We start from the raw sequence: 14,221 nt of genomic DNA on the forward strand, positions 1-14,221 counted from the left end.
TAGTTTCTTAGTTTCTTAGTTTCTTAGTTTCTTAGTTTCTTAGTTTCTTAGTTTCTTAGTTTCTTAGTTTCTTAGTTTCTTTGTTTCTTAGTTTCTTAGTTTCTTAGTTTCTTAGTTTCTTAGTTTCATAGTTTCTTAGTTTCTTAGTTTCTTAGTTTCTTAGTTTCTTAGTTTCTTAGTTTCTTAGTTTCATAGTTTCTTAGTTTCTTAGTTTCTTAGTTTCTTAGTTTCTTAGTTTCTTAGTTTCATAGTTTCTTGGTTTCTTAGTTTCTTAGTTTCTTGGTTTCTTAGTTTCTTAGTTTCTTAGTTTCTTAGTTTCTTAGTTTCTTAGTTTCTTAGTTTCTTAGTTTCTTAGTTTCTTAGTTTCTTAGTTACTTAGTTTCTTAGTTTCTTAGTTTCTTAGTTTCTTCGTTTCTTAGTTTCTTAGTTTCTTAGTTTCTTAGTTTCTTAGTTTCTTAGTTTCTTAGTTTCTTAGTTTCTTAGTTTCTTAGTTTCTTAGTTTCTTAGTTTCTTAGTTTCTTAGTTTCTTAGTTTCTTAGTTTCTTAGTTTCTTAGTTTCTTAGTTTCTTAGTTTCTTAGTTTCTTAGTTTCTTAGTTTCTTAGTTTCTTAGTTTCTTAGTTTCATAGTTTCTTAGTTTCTTAGTTTCTTAGTTTCTTAGTTTCTTAGTTCCTTAGTTTGTCAGTTTGTTCGTTTCTTAGTTTGTCAGTTTGTTCGTTTCTTAGTTTCTTAGTTTCTTAGTTTCTTAGTTTCTTAGTTTCTTAGTTTCTTAGTTTCTTAGTTTCTTAGTTTCTTAGTTTCTTAGTTTCTTAGTTTCTTAGTTTCTTAGTTTCTTAGTTTCTTAGTTTCTTAGTTTCTTAGTTTCTTCGTTTCTTAGTTTCTTAGTTTCTTAGTTTCTTAGTTTCTTAGTTTCTTAGTTTCTTAGTTTCTTAGTTTCTTAGTTTCTTAGTTTCTTAGTTTCTTAGTTTCTTAGTTTCTTAGTTTCTTAGTTTCTTAGTTTCTTAGTTTCTTAGTTTCTTAGTTTCTTAGTTTCTTAGTTTCATAGTTTCTTAGTTTCTTAGTTTCTTAGTTTCTTAGTTTCTTAGTTCCTTAGTTTGTCAGTTTGTTCGTTTCTTAGTTTGTCAGTTTGTTCGTTTCTTAGTTTCTTAGTTTCTTAGTTTCCTAGTTTCTTAGTTTCTTAGTTTCTTAGTTTCTTAGTTTCTTAGTTTCTTAGTTTCTTAGTTTCTTAGTTTCTTAGTTTCTTAGTTTCTTAGTTTCTTAGTTTCTTAGTTTCTTAGTTTCTTAGTTTCTTAGTTTCTTAGTTTCTTAGTTTCTTAGTTTCTTAGTTTCTTAGTTTGTCAGTTTGTTCGTTTCTTAGTATGTCAGTTTCTTAGTTTCTCAGTTCCTTAGTTTCTTAGTTTCTTAGTTTCATAGTTTCTTAGTTTCTTAGTTTCTTAGTTTCTTAGTTCCTTAGTTTGTCAGTTTGTTCGTTTCTTAGTTTGTCAGTTTGTTCGTTTCTTAGTTTCTTAGTTTCTTAGTTTCCTAGTTTCTTAGTTTCTTAGTTTCTTAGTTTCTTAGTTTCTTAGTTTCTTAGTTTCTTAGTTTCTTAGTTTCTTAGTTTCTTAGTTTCTTAGTTTCTTAGTTTCTTAGTTTCTTAGTTTCTTAGATTCTTAGTTTCTTAGTTTCTTAGTTTCTTAGTTTCTCAGTTTCTTAGTTTCTTAGTTTCTTAGTTTCTTAGTTTGTCAGTTTGTTCGTTTCTTAGTTTCTTAGTTTCTTAGTTTCATAGTTTCTTAGTTCCTTAGTTTGTCAGTTTGTTCGTTTCTTAGTTTGTCAGTTTGTTCGTTTCTTAGTTTGTCAGTTTGTTCGTTTCTTAGTTTCTTAGTTTCTTAGTTTCTTAGTTTCTTAGTTTCTTAGTTTCTTAGTTTCTTAGTTTCTTAGTTTCCTAGTTTCTTAGTTTCTTAGTTTCTTAGTTTTTAGTTTCTTAGTTTCTTAGTTTCTTAGTTTCTTAGTTTCTTAGTTTCTTAGTTTCTTAGTTTCTTAGTTTCTTAGTTTCTTAGTTTCTTAGTTTCTTAGTTTCTTAGTTTCTTAGTTTCTTAGTTTCTTAGTTTCTTAGTTTCTTAGTTTCTTAGTTTCTTAGTTTCTTAGTTTCTTAGTTTCTTAGTTTCTTAGTTTCTTAGTTTCTTAGTTTCTTAGTTTCTTAGTTTCTTAGTTTCTTAGTTTCTTAGTTTCTTAGTTTCTTAGTTTCTTAGTTTCTTAGTTTCTTAGTTTCTTAGTTTCTTAGTTTCTTAGTTTCTTAGTTTCTTAGTTTCATAGTTTCTTAGTTTCTTAGTTTCTTAGTTTCTTAGTTTCTTAGATTCTTAGTTTCTTAGTTTCTTAGTTTCTTAGTTTCTTAGTTTCTTAGTTTCTTAGTTTCTTAGTTTCTTAGTTTCTTAGTTTCTTAGTTTCTTAGTTTCTTAGTTTCTTAGTTTCTTAGTTTCTTAGTTTCTTAGTTTCTTAGTTTCTTAGTTTCTTAGTTTCTTAGTTTCTTAGTTTCTTAGTTTCTTAGTTTCTTAGTTTCTTAGTTTCTTAGTTTCTTAGTTTCTTAGTTTCTTAGTTTCTTAGTTTCTTAGTTTCTTAGTTTCTTAGTTTCTTAGTTTCTTAGTTTCTTAGTTTCTTAGTTTCTTAGTTTCTTAGTTTCTTAGTTTCTTAGTTTCTTAGTTTCTTAGTTTCTTAGTTTCTTAGTTTCTTAGTTTCTTAGTTTCTTAGTTTCTTAGTTTCTTAGTTTCTTAGTTTCTTAGTTTCTTAGTTTCTTAGTTTCTTAGTTTTTTAGTTTCTTAGTTTCTTAGTTTCTTAGTTTCTTAGTTTCTTAGTTTCTTAGTTTCTTAGTTTCTTAGTTTCTTTGTTTCTTAGATTCTTAGTTTCTTAGTTTCTTAGTTTCTTAGTTCCTTAGTTTCTTAGTTTCTTAGTTTCTTAGTTTCTTAGTTTCTTAGTTTCTTAGTTTCTTAGTTTCTTAGTTTCTTAGTTTCTTAGTTTCTTAGTTTCTTAGTTTCTTAGTTTCTTAGTTTCTTAGTTTCCTAGTTTCTTAGTTTCCTAGTTTCTTAGTTTCTTAGTTTCTTAGATTCTTAGTTTCTTAGTTTCTTAGTTCCTTAGTTTCTTAGTTTCTTCGTTTCTTAGTTTCTTAGTTTCTTAGTTTCTTAGTTTCTTAGTTTCTTAGTTTCTTAGTTTCTTAGTTTCTTAGTTTCTTAGTTTCTTAGTTTCTTAGTTTCTTAGTTTCTTAGTTTCTTAGTTTCTTAGTATCTTAGTTTCTTAGTTTCTTAGTTTCTTAGTTTCTTAGTTTCTTAGTATCTTAGTTTCTTAGTTTCTTAGTTTCTTAGTTTCTTAGTTTCTTAGTTTCTTAGTTTCTTAGTTTCTTAGTTTGTCAGTTTGTCAGTTTCTTAGTTTCTTAGTTTCTTAGTTTCTTAGTTTCTTAGTTTCTTAGTTTCTTAGTTTCTTAGTTTCTTAGTTTCTTAGTTTCTTAGTTTCTAAGTATCTTAGTTTCTTAGTTTCTTAGTTTCTTAGTTTCTTAGTTTCTTAGTTTCTTAGTTTCTTAGTTTCTTAGTTTCTTAGTTTCTTAGTTTCTTAGTTTCTTAGTTTCTTAGTTTCTTAGTTCCTTAGTTTCTTAGTTCCTTAGTTTCTTAGTTTCTTCGTTTCTTAGTTTCTTAGTTTCTTAGTTTCTTAGTTTCTTAGTTTCTTAGTTTCTTAGTTTCTTAGTTTCTTAGTTTCTTAGTTTCTTAGTTTCTTAGTTTCTTAGTTTCTTAGTTTCTTAGTTTCTTAGTTTCTTAGTTTCTTAGTTTCTTAGTTTCTTAGTTTCTTAGTTTCTTAGTTTCTTAGTTTCTTAGTTTCTTAGTTTCTTAGTTTCTTAGTTTCTTAGTTTCTTAGTTTCTTAGTTTCTTAGTTTCTTAGTTTCTTAGTTTCTTAGTTTCTTAGTTTCTTAGTTTCTTAGTTCCTTAGTTTGTCAGTTTGTTCGTTTCTTAGTTTGTCAGTTTGTTCGTTTCTTAGTTTCTTAGTTTCTTAGTTTCTTAGTTTCTTAGTTTCTTAGTTTCTTAGTTTCTTAGTTTCTTAGTTTCTTAGTTTCCTAGTTTCTTAGTTTCTTAGTTTCTTAGTTTTTAGTTTCTTAGTTTCTTAGTTTCTTAGTTTCTTAGTTTCTTAGTTTCTTAGTTTCTTAGTTTCTTAGTTTCTTAGTTTCTTAGTTTCTTAGTTTCTTAGTTTCTTAGTTTCTTAGTTTCTTAGTTTCTTAGTTTCTTAGTTTCTTAGTTTCTTAGTTTCTTAGTTTCTTAGTTTCTTAGTTTCTTAGTTTCTTAGTTTCTTAGTTTCTTAGTTTCTTAGTTTCTTAGTTTCATAGTTTCTTAGTTTCTTAGTTTCTTAGTTTCTTAGTTTCTTAGTTTCTTAGTTTCTTAGTTTCTTAGTTTCTTAGTTTCTTAGTTTCCTAGTTTCTTAGTTTCCTAGTTTCTCAGTTTCCTAGTTTCTTAGTTTCTTAGTTTCTTAGTTTCTTAGTTTCTTAGTTTCTTAGTCTCTTAGTTTCTTAGTTTCTTAGTTTCTTAGTTTCCTAGTTTCTTAGTTTCTTAGTTTCTTAGTTTTTAGTTTCTTAGTTTCTTAGTTTCTTAGTTTCTTAGTTTCTTAGTTTCTTAGTTTCTTAGTTTCTTAGTTTCTTAGTTTCTTAGTTTCTTAGTTTCTTAGTTTCTTAGTTTCTTTGTTTCTTAGTTTCTTAGTTTCTTAGTTTCTTAGTTTCTTAGTTTCTTAGTTTCTTAGTTTCTTAGTTTCTTAGTTTCTTAGTTTCTTAGTTTCTTAGTTTCTTAGTTTCTTAGTTTCTTAGTTTCATAGTTTCTTAGTTTCTTAGTTTCTTAGTTTCTTAGTTTCTTAGTTCCTTAGTTTGTCAGTTTGTTCGTTTCTTAGTTTGTCAGTTTGTTCGTTTCTTAGTTTCTTAGTTTCTTAGTTTCCTAGTTTCTTAGTTTCTTAGTTTCTTAGTTTCTTAGTTTCTTAGTTTCTTAGTTTCTTAGTTTCTTAGTTTCTTAGTTTCTTAGTTTCTTAGTTTCTTAGTTTCTTAGTTTCTTAGTTTCTTAGTTTCTTAGTTTCTTTGTTTCTTAGTTTCTTAGTTTCTTAGTTTCTTAGTTTCTTAGTTTCTTCGTTTCTTAGTTTCTTAGTTTCTTAGTTTCTTAGTTTCTTAGTTTCTTAGTTTCTTAGTTTCTTAGTTTCTTTGTTTCTTAGTTTCTTAGTTTCTTAGTTTCTTAGTTTCTTAGTTTCTTAGTTTCTTAGTTTCTTAGTTTCTTAGTTTCTTAGTTTCTTAGTTTCTTAGTTTCTTAGTTTCTTAGTTTCTTAGTTTCTTAGTTTCTTAGTTTCTTAGTTTCTTAGTTTCTTAGTTTCTTAGTTTCTTAGTTTCTTAGTTTCTTAGTTTCTTAGTTTCATAGTTTCTTAGTTTCTTAGTTTCTTAGTTTCTTAGTTTCTTAGTTTCTTAGTTTCTTAGTTTCTTAGTTTCTTAGTTTCTTAGTTTCTTAGTTTCATAGTTTCTTAGTTTCTTAGTTTCTTAGTTTCTTAGTTTCTTAGTTTCTTAGTTCCTTAGTTTGTCAGTTTGTTCGTTTCTTAGTTTGTCAGTTTGTTCGTTTCTTAGTTTCTTAGTTTCTTAGTTTCCTAGTTTCTTAGTTTCTTAGTTTCTTAGTTTCTTAGTTTCTTAGTTTCTTAGTTTCTTAGTTTCTTAGTTTCTTAGTTTCTTAGTTTCTTTGTTTCTTAGTTTCTTAGTTTCTTAGTTTCTTAGTTTCTTAGTTTCATAGTTTCTTAGTTTCTTAGTTTCTTAGTTTCTTAGTTTCTTAGTTTCTTAGTTTCTTAGTTTCATAGTTTCTTAGTTTCTTAGTTTCTTAGTTTCTTAGTTTCTTAGTTTCTTAGTTTCATAGTTTCTTGGTTTCTTAGTTTCTTAGTTTCTTGGTTTCTTAGTTTCTTAGTTTCTTAGTTTCTTAGTTTCTTAGTTTCTTAGTTTCTTGTGTTTCTTAGTTTCTTAGTTTCTTAGTTTCTTAGTTACTTAGTTTCTTAGTTTCTTAGTTTCTTAGTTTCTTCGTTTCTTAGTTTCTTAGTTTCTTAGTTTCTTAGTTTCTTAGTTTCTTAGTTTCTTAGTTTCTTAGTTTCTTAGTTTCTTAGTTTCTTAGTTTCTTAGTTTCTTAGTTTCTTAGTTTCTTAGTTTCTTAGTTTCTTAGTTTCTTAGTTTCTTAGTTTCTTAGTTTCTTAGTTTCTTAGTTTCTTAGTTTCTTAGTTTCTTAGTTTCTTAGTTTCTTAGTTTCTTCGTTTCTTAGTTTCTTAGTTTCTTAGTTTCTTAGTTTCTTAGTTTCTTAGTTTCTTAGTTTCTTAGTTTCTTAGTTTCTTAGTTTCTTAGTTTCTTAGTTTCTTAGTTTCTTAGTTTCTTAGTTTCTTAGTTTCTTAGTTTCTTAGTTTCTTAGTTTCTTAGTTTCTTAGTTTCTTAGTTTCTTAGTTTCTTAGTTTCTTAGTTTCTTAGTTTCATAGTTTCTTAGTTTCTTAGTTTCTTAGTTTCTTAGTTTCTTAGTTCCTTAGTTTGTCAGTTTGTTCGTTTCTTAGTTTGTCAGTTTGTTCGTTTCTTAGTTTCTTAGTTTCTTAGTTTCCTAGTTTCTTAGTTTCTTAGTTTCTTAGTTTCTTAGTTTCTTAGTTTCTTAGTTTCTTAGTTTCTTAGTTTCTTAGTTTCTTAGTTTCTTAGTTTCTTAGTTTCTTAGTTTCTTAGTTTCTTATTTTCTTAGTTTCTTAGTTTCTTAGTTTCTTAGTTTCTTAGTTTCTTAGTTTCTTAGTTTCTTAGTTTGTCAGTTTGTTCGTTTCTTAGTATGTCAGTTTCTTAGTTTCTCAGTTCCTTAGTTTCTTAGTTTCTTAGTTTCATAGTTTCTTAGTTTCTTAGTTTCTTAGTTTCTTAGTTTCTTAGTTCCTTAGTTTGTCAGTTTGTTCGTTTCTTAGTTTGTCAGTTTGTTCGTTTCTTAGTTTCTTAGTTTCTTAGTTTCCTAGTTTCTTAGTTTCTTAGTTTCTTAGTTTCTTAGTTTCTTAGTTTCTTAGTTTCTTAGTTTCTTAGTTTCTTAGTTTCTTAGTTTCTTAGTTTCTTAGTTTCTTAGTTTCTTAGTTTCTTAGTTTCTTAGTTTCTTAGTTTCTTAGTTTCTTAGTTTCTTAGTTTCTTAGTTTCTTAGTTTCTTAGTTTCTTAGTTTCTTAGTTTCTTAGTTTCTTAGTTTCTTAGTTTCTTAGTTTCTTAGTTTCTTAGTTTCTTAGTTTCTTAGTTTCTTAGTTTGTCAGTTTGTTCGTTTCTTAGTTTGTCAGTTTGTTCGTTTCTTAGTTTCTTAGTTTCTTAGTTTCCTAGTTTCTTAGTTTCTTAGTTTCTTAGTTTCTTAGTTTCTTAGTTTCTTAGTTTCTTAGTTTCTTAGTTTCTTAGTTTCTTAGTTTCTTAGTTTCTTAGTTTCTTAGTTTCTTAGTTTCTTAGTTTCTTAGTTTCTTAGTTTCTTAGTTTCTTAGTTTCTTAGTTTCTTAGTTTCTTAGTTTCTTAGTTTCTTAGTTTCTTAGTTTCTTAGTTTCTTAGTTTGTCAGTTTGTTCGTTTCTTAGTATGTCAGTTTCTTAGTTTCTCAGTTCCTTAGTTTGTCAGTTTGTTCGTTTCTTAGTTTGTTAGTTTGTTCGTTTCTTAGTTTCTTAGTTTCTTAGTTTCTTAGTTTCTTAGTTTCTTATTTTCTTAGTTTCTTAGTTTCTTAGTTTCTTAGTTTCTTAGTTTCTTAGTTTCTTAGTTTCTTAGTTTCTTAGTTTCTTAGATTCTTAGTTTCTTAGTTTCTTAGTTTCTTAGTTTCTTAGTTTCTTAGTTTCTTAGTTTCTTAGTTTCTTTGTTTCTTAGTTTCTTAGTTTCTTAGTTTCTTAGTTTCTTAGTTTCTTAGTTTCTTAGTTTCTTAGTTTCTTAATTTCTTAGTTTCTTAGTTTCTTAGTTTCTTAGTTTCTTAGTTTCTTAGTTTCTTAGTTTCTTAGTTTCTTAGTTTCTTAGTTTTTTTAGTTTCTTAGTTTCTTAGTTTCTTAGTTTCTTAGTTTCTTAGTTTCTTAGTTTCTTAGTTTCTTAGTTTCTTAGTTTCTTAGTTTCTTAGTTTCTTAGTTTCTTAGTTTCTTAGTTTCTTAGTTCCTTAGTTTGTCAGTTTGTTCGTTTCTTAGTTTGTCAGTTTGTTCGTTTCTTAGTTTCTTAGTTTCTTAGTTTCCTAGTTTCTTAGTTTCTTAGTTTCTTAGTTTCTTAGTTTCTTAGTTTCTTAGTTTCTTAGTTTCTTAGTTTCTTAGTTTCTTAGTTTCTTAGTTTCTTAGTTTCTTAGTTGCTTAGTTTCTTAGTTTCTTAGTTTCTTTGTTTCTTAGTTTCTTAGTTTCTTAGTTTCTTAGTTTCTTAGTTTCTTCGTTTCTTAGTTTCTTAGTTTCTTAGTTTCTTAGTTTCTTAGTTTCTTAGTTTCTTCGTTTCTTAGTTTCTTAGTTTCTTAGTTTCTTAGTTTCTTAGTTTCTTAGTTTCTTAGTTTCTTAGTTTCTTAGTTTCTTAGTTTCTTAGTTTCTTAGTTTCTTAGTTTCTTAGTTTCTTAGTTTCTTAGTTTCTTAGTTTCTTAGTTTCTTAGTTTCTTAGTTTCATAGTTTCTTAGTTTCTTAGTTTCTTAGTTTCTTAGTTTCTTAGTTCCTTAGTTTGTCAGTTTGTTCGTTTCTTAGTTTGTCAGTTTGTTCGTTTCTTAGTTTCTTAGTTTCTTAGTTTCCTAGTTTCTTAGTTTCTTAGTTTCTTAGTTTCTTAGTTTCTTAGTTTCTTAGTTTCTTAGTTTCTTAGTTTCTTAGTTTCTTAGTTTCTTTGTTTCTTAGTTTCTTAGTTTCTTAGTTTCTTAGTTTCTTAGTTTCATAGTTTCTTAGTTTCTTAGTTTCTTAGTTTCTTAGTTTCTTAGTTTCTTAGTTTCTTAGTTTCTTAGTTTCTTAGTTTCTTAGTTTCTTAGTTTCTTAGTTTCTTTGTTTCTTAGTTTCTTAGTTTCTTAGTTTCTTAGTTTCTTAGTTTCTTAGTTTCTTAGTTTCTTAGTTTCTTAGTTTCTTAGTTTCTTAGTTTCTTAGTTTCATAGTTTCTTGGTTTTTTAGTTTCTTAGTTTCTTGGTTTCTTAGTTTCTTAGTTTCTTAGTTTCTTAGTTTCTTAGTTTCTTAGTTTCTTAGTTTCTTAGTTTCTTAGTTTCTTAGTTTCTTAGTTTCTTAGTTTCTTAGTTTCATAGTTTCTTAGTTTCTTAGTTTCTTAGTTTCTTAGTTTCTTAGTTTCTTAGTATCATGGTTTCTTAGTTTCTTAGTTTCTTAGTTTCATAGTTTCTTGGTTTTTTAGTTTCTTAGTTTCTTGGTTTCTTAGTTTCTTAGTTTCTTAGTTTCCTAGTTTCTTAGTTTCTTAGTTTCTTAGTTTCTTAGTTTCTTAGTTTCTTAGTTTCTTAGTTTCTTAGTTTCTTAGTTTCTTAGTTTCTTAGTTTCTTAGTTTCTTCGTTTCTTAGTTTCTTAGTTTCTTAGTTTCTTAGTTTCTTAGTTTCTTAGTTTCTTAGTTTCTTAGTTTCTTAGTTTCTTAGTTTCTTCGTTTCTTAGTTTCTTAGTTTCTTAGTTTCTTAGTTTCTTAGTTTCTTAGTTTCTTAGTTTCTTAGTTTCTTAGTTTCTTAGTTTCTTAGTTTCTAGGTTTCTTAGTTTCTTAGTTTCTTAGTTTCTTAGTTTCATAGTTTCTTAGTTTCTTAGTTTCTTAGATTCTTAGTTTCTTAGTTTCTTAGTTTCTTAGTTTCTTAGTTTCTTAGTTTCTTAGTTTCTTAGTTTCATAGTTTCTTAGTTTCTTAGTTTCTTAGTTTCTTAGTTTCTTAGTTTCTTAGTTTCTTAGTTTCTTAGTTTCTTAGTTTCTTAGTTTCTTAGTTTCATAGTTTCTTAGTTTCTTAGTTTCTTAGTTTCTTAGTTTCTTAGTTCCTTAGTTTGTCAGTTTGTTCGTTTCTTAGTTTGTCAGTTTGTTCGTTTCTTAGTTTCTTAGTTTCTTAGTTTCCTAGTTTCTTAGTTTCTTAGTTTCTTAGTTTCTTAGTTTCTTAGTTTCTTAGTTTCTTAGTTTCTTAGTTTCTTAGTTTCTTAGTTTCTTTGTTTCTTAGTTTCTTAGTTTCTTAGTTTCTTAGTTTCTTAGTTTCATAGTTTCTTAGTTTCTTAGTTTCTTAGTTTCTTAGTTTCTTAGTTTCTTAGTTTCTTAGTTTCTTAGTTTCTTAGTTTCTTAGTTTCTTAGTTTCTTAGTTTCTTTGTTTCTTAGTTTCTTAGTTTCTTAGTTTCTTAGTTTCTTAGTTTCTTAGTTTCTTAGTTTCTTAGTTTCTTAGTTTCTTAGTTTCTTAGTTTCTTAGTTTCATAGTTTCTTGGTTTTTTAGTTTCTTAGTTTCTTGGTTTCTTAGTTTCTTAGTTTCTTAGTTTCTTAGTTTCTTAGTTTCTTAGTTTCTTAGTTTCTTAGTTTCTTAGTTTCTTAGTTTCTTAGTTTCTTAGTTTCTTAGTTTCATAGTTTCTTAGTTTCTTAGTTTCTTAGTTTCTTAGTTTCTTAGTTTCTTAGTATCATGGTTTCTTAGTTTCTTAGTTTCTTAGTTTCATAGTTTCTTGGTTTTTTAGTTTCTTAGTTTCTTGGTTTCTTAGTTTCTTAGTTTCTTAGTTTCCTAGTTTCTTAGTTTCTTAGTTTCTTAGTTTCTTAGTTTCTTAGTTTCTTAGTTTCTTAGTTTCTTAGTTTCTTAGTTTCTTAGTTTCTTAGTTTCTTAGTTTCTTCGTTTCTTAGTTTCTTAGTTTCTTAGTTTCTTAGTTTCTTAGTTTCTTAGTTTCTTAGTTTCTTAGTTTCTTAGTTTCTTAGTTTCTTCGTTTCTTAGTTTCTTAGTTTCTTAGTTTCTTAGTTTCTTAGTTTCTTAGTTTCTTAGTTTCTTAGTTTCTTAGTTTCTTAGTTTCTTAGTTTCTAGGTTTCTTAGTTTCTTAGTTTCTTAGTTTCTTAGTTTCATAGTTTCTTAGTTTCTTAGTTTCTTAGATTCTTAGTTTCTTAGTTCCTTAGTTTGTCAGTTTGTTCGTTTCTTAGTTTGTCACTTTGTTCGTTTCTTAGTTTCTTAGTTTCTTAGTTTCCTAGTTTCTTAGTTTCTTAGTTTCTTAGTTTCTTAGTTTCTTAGTTTCTTAGTTTCTTAGTTTCTTAGTTTCTTAGTTTCTTAGTTTCTTAGTTTCTTTGTTTCTTAGTTTCTTAGTTTCTTAGTTTCTTAGTTTCTTAGTTTCATAGTTTCTTAGTTTCTTAGTTTCTTAGTTTCTTAGTTTCTTAGTTTCTTAGTTTCTTAGTTTCTTAGTTTCTTAGTTTCTTAGTTTCTTAGTTTCTTAGTTTCTTAGTTTCTTAGTTTCTTATTTTCTTAGTTTCTTAGTTTCTTAGTTTCTTAGTTTCTTAGTTTCTTAGTTTCTTAGTTTCTTAGTTTGTCAGTTTGTTCGTTTCTTAGTATGTCAGTTTCTTAGTTTCTCAGTTCCTTAGTTTCTTAGTTTCTTAGTTTCATAGTTTCTTAGTTTCTTAGTTTCTTAGTTTCTTAGTTTCTTAGTTCCTTAGTTTGTCAGTTTGTTCGTTTCTTAGTTTGTCAGTTTGTTCGTTTCTTAGTTTCTTAGTTTCTTAGTTTCCTAGTTTCTTAGTTTCTTAGTTTCTTAGTTTCTTAGTTTCTTAGTTTCTTAGTTTCTTAGTTTCTTAGTTTCTTAGTTTCTTAGTTTCTTAGTTTCTTAGTTTCTTAGTTTCTTAGTTTCTTAGTTTCTTAGTTTCTTAGTTTCTTAGTTTCTTAGTTTCTTAGTTTCTTAGTTTCTTAGTTTGTCAGTTTGTTCGTTTCTTAGTTTGTCAGTTTGTTCGTTTCTTAGTTTCTTAGTTTCTTAGTTTCCTAGTTTCTTAGTTTCTTAGTTTCTTAGTTTCTTAGTTTCTTAGTTTCTTAGTTTCTTAGTTTCTTAGTTTCTTAGTTTCTTAGTTTCTTAGTTTCTTAGTTTCTTAGTTTCTTAGTTTCTTAGTTTCTTAGTTTCTTAGTTTCTTAGTTTCTTAGTTTCTTAGTTTCTTAGTTTCTTAGTTTCTTAGTTTCTTAGTTTCTTAGTTTCTTAGTTTGTCAGTTTGTTCGTTTCTTAGTTTGTCAGTTTGTTCGTTTCTTAGTTTCTTAGTTTCTTAGTTTCCTAGTTTCTTAGTTTCTTAGTTTCTTAGTTTCTTAGTTTCTTAGTTTCTTAGTTTCTTAGTTTCTTAGTTTCTTAGTTTCTTAGTTTCTTAGTTTCTTAGTTTCTTAGTTTCTTAGTTTCTTAGTTTCTTAGTTTCTTAGTTTCTTAGTTTCTTAGTTTCTTAGTTTCTTAGTTTCTTAGTTTCTTAGTTTCTTAGTTTCTTAGTTTCTTAGTTTGTCAGTTTGTTCGTTTCTTAGTATGTCAGTTTCTTAGTTTCTCAGTTCCTTAGTTTGTCAGTTTGTTCGTTTCTTAGTTTGTTAGTTTGTTCGTTTCTTAGTTTCTTAGTTTCTTAGTTTCTTAGTTTCTTAGTTTCTTATTTTCTTAGTTTCTTAGTTTCTTAGTTTCTTAGTTTCTTAGTTTCTTAGTTTCTTAGTTTCTTAGTTTCTTAGTTTCTTAGATTCTTAGTTTCTTAGTTTCTTAGTTTCTTAGTTTCTTAGTTTCTTAGTTTCTTAGTTTCTTAGTTTCTTTGTTTCTTAGTTTCTTAGTTTCTTAGTTTCTTAGTTTCTTAGTTTCTTAGTTTCTTAGTTTCTTAGTTTCTTAATTTCTTAGTTTCTTAGTTTCTTAGTTTCTTAGTTTCTTAGTTTCTTAGTTTCTTAGTTTCTTAGTTTCTTAGTTTCTTAGTTTTTTTAGTTTCTTAGTTTCTTAGTTTCTTAGTTTCTTAGTTTCTTAGTTTCTTAGTTTCTTAGTTTCTTAGTTTCTTAGTTTCTTAGTTTCTTAGTTTCTTAGTTTCTTAGTTTCTTAGTTTCTTAGTTCCTTAGTTTGTCAGTTTGTTCGTTTCTTAGTTTGTCAGTTTGTTCGTTTCTTAGTTTCTTAGTTTCTTAGTTTCCTAGTTTCTTAGTTTCTTAGTTTCTTAGTTTCTTAGTTTCTTAGTTTCTTAGTTTCTTAGTTTCTTAGTTTCTTAGTTTCTTAGTTTCTTAGTTTCTTAGTTTCTTAGTTTCTTAGTTTCTTAGTTTCTTAGTTTCTTTGTTTCTTAGTTTCTTAGTTTCTTAGTTTCTTAGTTTCTTAGTTTCTTCGTTTCTTAGTTTCTTAGTTTCTTAGTTTCTTAGTTTCTTAGTTTCTTAGTTTCTTCGTTTCTTAGTTTCTTAGTTTCTTAGTTTCTTAGTTTCTTAGTTTCTTAGTTTCTTAGTTTCTTAGTTTCTTAGTTTCTTAGTTTCTTAGTTTCTTAGTTTCTTAGTTTCTTAGTTTCTTAGTTTCTTAGTTTCTTAGTTTCTTAGTTTCTTAGTTTCTTAGTTTCTTAGTTTCTTAGTTTCATAGTTTCTTAGTTTCTTAGTTTCTTAGTTTCTTAGTTTCTTAGTTCCTTAGTTTGTCAGTTTGTTCGTTTCTTAGTTTGTCAGTTTGTTCGTTTCTTAGTTTCTTAGTTTCTTAGTTTCCTAGTTTCTTAGTTTCTTAGTTTCTTAGTTTCTTAGTTTCTTAGTTTCTTAGTTTCTTAGTTTCTTAGTTTCTTAGTTTCTTAGTTTCTTTGTTTCTTAGTTTCTTAGTTTCTTAGTTTCTTAGTTTCTTAGTTTCATAGTTTCTTAGTTTCTTAGTTTCTTAGTTTCTTAGTTTCTTAGTTTCTTAGTTTCTTAGTTTCTTAGTTTCTTAGTTTCTTAGTTTCTTAGTTTCTTAGTTTCTTAGTTTCTTTGTTTCTTAGTTTCTTAGTTTCTTAGTTTCTTAGTTTCTTAGTTTCTTAGTTTCTTAGTTTCTTAGTTTCTTAGTTTCTTAGTTTCTTAGTTTCTTAGTTTCATAGTTTCTTGGTTTTTTAGTTTCTTAGTTTCTTGGTTTCTTAGTTTCTTAGTTTCTTAGTTTCTTAGTTTCTTAGTTTCTTAGTTTCTTAGTTTCTTAGTTTCTTAGTTTCTTAGTTTCTTAGTTTCTTAGTTTCTTAGTTTCTTAGTTTCATAGTTTCTTAGTTTCTTAGTTTCTTAGTTTCTTAGTTTCTTAGTTTCTTAGTATCATGGTTTCTTAGTTTCTTAGTTTCTTAGTTTCATAGTTTCTTGGTTTTTTAGTTTCTTAGTTTCTTGGTTTCTTAGTTTCTTAGTTTCTTAGTTTCCTAGTT

This window comes from Megalopta genalis, chromosome 19 (assembly GCF_051020955.1).
Source record: "Megalopta genalis isolate 19385.01 chromosome 19, iyMegGena1_principal, whole genome shotgun sequence".
Lineage (NCBI taxonomy): Eukaryota > Metazoa > Arthropoda > Insecta > Hymenoptera > Halictidae > Megalopta > Megalopta genalis.